Source organism: Triticum dicoccoides, chromosome 2A (genome assembly GCF_002162155.2).
Source record: "Triticum dicoccoides isolate Atlit2015 ecotype Zavitan chromosome 2A, WEW_v2.0, whole genome shotgun sequence".
Lineage (NCBI taxonomy): Eukaryota > Viridiplantae > Streptophyta > Magnoliopsida > Poales > Poaceae > Triticum > Triticum dicoccoides.
Window position 1 is genome coordinate 201470296 of NC_041382.1, and position 3551 is coordinate 201473846.

Genomic DNA, 3551 nt, shown 5'->3' on the forward strand with positions numbered 1-3551 from the left:
TAAAATGAGTGCTACACAAAAAGAACAAATCTGAGGCTTTTTAGTAGATGCACTATTCATTCTCAAAGTCCATGAATTTGTCTTTTTTGCACAGATCGCATTTTAGGGTATTTCATCCTCAAATTTTACATACATACTCATAACATCCTTGTTTACTTGTATAAATTTTTTTTAGATTTTTTTGAAACTGAAAAGTGTGAATTTTGAATTTTTCAAAAAATCCGGCCTCCATGGAGGCCGAGCTCCTGGATTGTCATATATATTCGTGTGATATGTGAAGAAGATACAGAAATATAGAGAGGTCATGTCAAAATTTTACGTGAAAATGCTGTAGAAATTTTGATTATATCTATACCAACAAAATAATATATCATTGCATGCTACATCCCAATCTGAATTTTGATTACATCCATACGAACAAGCATCCATATCTTCTTACAACAATTGCTACAACCGTCAACACGTAACAAATTTGTTAGTGTATTTCACTGGTATTTGAGCCATATGCTAACAAAGCTAGCAACCAGAGCAACCAGTAGCTACAACTACAATTGATGGAGCAGTCAGCGTGTACAACAAGCACTTCTTCAGCCAGCACAGCCACGAGCAGCTACGTCTGGACGGGGGAGACGCTGCATAGGTACGGGCGGCAAGTGGGAGAGGACGAATGACAAGGCGGTGCTGCCGGAAAGGAGGTACGGAGAGATCGCGGCTCGCCGGGGAGCTGGCACAGCGAGGCGGCGGCGTCGGGAGGAGTCACGACGATGCGGCGGTGTGCTCTCCGTTCTGCGATCGTTTCATATCACCAAGAAATAGCCGGGGGCAATTTCGTCCTAACAAAAAAGAGATGTGAGTTTAGACGTGGAATAGAAGGGAAAAAAATCAATCTATAATATTTTGTTCAGCCATTAGTCAAAGGTGTGCTATACAATCTAATAAAAAGAAAGATGTGCTATAGGAGCAAAGTCCCACAAAAGATGTGGCATTTTCTTAAATTGCCCAAAAAGAATGTATACGCGACCTCAAAAGAAAAAAAAGATGTATTATGCTTTTTTTTCTTGGAAAAGACTACACGTAGCTTTGCCTCTACGCGACGTATGGCTATACAAATACGTCATAGACGCTACGTATACGTATCTCTACCGGTCGCTGCAGCCGTTCTCGTCTCCTTTGATCTCGTGAACCAACCTGTAGTTAATGGTTAGAGGGACTGTGATATCCCCAGCCCACCAGGGTTCAAATCTTGATGCTCGCATTTATTTCTGGATTTATTTCAGGATTTCCGGCGATACACATTCTGAGAGGTGACATTTTCATTGACGACGAGGCGCCTACGATTACTTCATAAATCTCAAGATGATATATCGGCTCATCGAAAGTGCTCATAAAGGTAGAGTGTGCGTGTGTGTTTATAGGGGTGAGTGTATGCGCGTGTATATGAGCGCTTGTGTCTGTACTGATGTTTAGAAAAAAATCTCGCGAAAGCAAACCCTAGCGCTCTCGCGAAAAGCTCCTCGATCCATCGCCATGGCTTCCGACGTCCTGCGCCTCGACGGCCACGGGAACCCGAGGACGCTCCGCCTCTTCGCGTCGCTCGTGGAGGCCGAGTCCCGGCCCTTCGCCGCCGCCTCCTCTGAGCCCGCGGAGAACGACCTCGTCCGGGCGTTCCGCGGCGGCGCGACCCCGGCCGTCCCCATCGCCGAGTTCCTCGAGCGCCTCCAGCGCTGCAACTACTTATTTGATGGCGGCGTCTACGTCCTCGCGGCGGCGTACCTCGCGCTCTTCATGCGCAGCCCCGCCGCGCTCGAGGCCGGGATCGTCGTCGAGCCGGCCACCGCGCACCGCCTGGTTTCCGTGGCGGTCCTGCTCGGCGCTAAGTTCAGCAGCCCGAGGTACTACGAGAGGCGGGTGGAGTCGTTCCAGGTATGCTCGGGCGAGTCCATCCGGTCGAGCGAGCTGTGCCCGCTGGAGCTGATGTTCCTACGCGCCCTTGACTACCGCGTCTTCATCGCCGACGAAGAATTCTGGCGCTTCTTCAGGATCCTGTTACGCCATCCAGCTCCAGCGCGTAGCGTGGCTTGCGCAGCGAAGAAGAGGAAGGCCGAGGAGGAGGTGGAACCATGCCGCGTGCGAGCTTGCCAGCTAGCCGCCCGCTACGGCATCTCAGGATTCAACCAGAGCTAAGTTCTCAATTCTCCCTCTCTCATTATTGCATCCTTGATTTGTTTCTTGCATTGCATTTGAATCATGTCAGTCAGGAACTCAGCACGCTTTCCTTCTGTCGCTTACTTGGTACTACTTACTGTCGTTTCTGTGTTTTCAATGGAGGTTGTTTCCAGTGGAGATCCAGCAGAGGAAAGGAGTCAGAGGACGAGAAGCCAGCTCACAGCAGTCGCTGGAGATCAAATGTTCGCCTAAATATCAAGTCTGTCAGATTGAGTATGACAGTGTTAGTCGAGTCCATTGTTGTCGTCTAGGTCTAGTCTTGGCTAAGAAGTAGCATGTTACAGTCAGTTAGTCATTACTCCCTCGGTCCCAAAATAAGTGTCGCCGATTTAGTAGTAAGTTAGTACTAAAACTGTGACACTTAATTTGGAATTGAGGGAGAGTCCTATGTAAGATTTTTTCGATATCAATAAAGAGTATTCGATGTTTTTGCACGATGGCTTGTAGTCGTGCAATTCATGCGTCCAGAGATTATTTCACCCAAATCAGAGTCAGTGTTCTCTTCTAGCTATTCTGTTACGATCAGCTATTCATTAGTACTGTAAGATCATCAAGGTTTCAATCTCAAAGATCAATAAAGAGTATACTTTTTGCTGGATTTGAAATCTTTGAAATATGCAGATTGATCACTGACCTGCATGGACAATTTGTGGCGATATTACAGTATTTCCCTGTGTTCTTCTTTCATAACATAACAAGTCTTGAAGAACGAAAGATTGTTCTCAGTCTCATGTCTAGGGCCAAACGACATACATGTTCTGAGCAGGAAACAATAATATATACTTATAACCCTGATGCACAATCGATTCACAATAGTGCATCTTACACGCACACCTGCATTGACAACTGCTGTGATGGCCATGAAAATGTGGCCACATAATTAACCCAACACTTCATACAACAAGATCACACCAATCACTTTGAGTTCTGGATTCAAATGGCTGCTCTGGCTAGTGACTATGACTCCACTGAATCTGACACGAAACGAAGACAACAAATCAGAGAACTGACAAGAATTCTCCACTAAAAAATGTACATGTGCAAACATGAACTGATTATAGGTATACACATGACCAGATATAAGAGCACTTGGTAAAACTTATGAGTAAAGACACTTGTCAAATTTTACATAAATAACAGGACTACACTGCAGATATATATTAATCTCAACTGAAACTGAGAAATGCATAGGCACTGGAATCATGTGTTTATCATCGTAACTATGCAATACAGTTGGGAACAAATAGGTCAGAGAAATCATGCTAAACAACCATAAATGAATAACAAAATTAGAAAAATAAAGTAATCAGTGTGCCTGCATTCAC

General features: G+C 45.3%; 1 protein-coding gene across 2 annotated transcripts in view; it reads right to left on the bottom strand.

Moving 5' to 3' along the window:
* Window positions 1-779: 779 nt before the first annotated feature.
* Window positions 780-3551, bottom strand: part of LOC119354193 — a 5153-nt gene continuing 2381 nt past the window's right edge. The window contains exons 2-3 of one of the 2 annotated variants that reach the window (XR_005170716.1): window positions 2861-3200; window positions 780-833 (exon numbers count right to left, since the gene is read on the bottom strand). The gene's annotated coding sequence lies outside the window, so the exon portion shown is untranslated. Of the gene's footprint in view, window positions 834-2825; window positions 3201-3551 lie in introns of those variants that run through there. The other variant, XM_037620898.1, reaches the window with a different exon arrangement.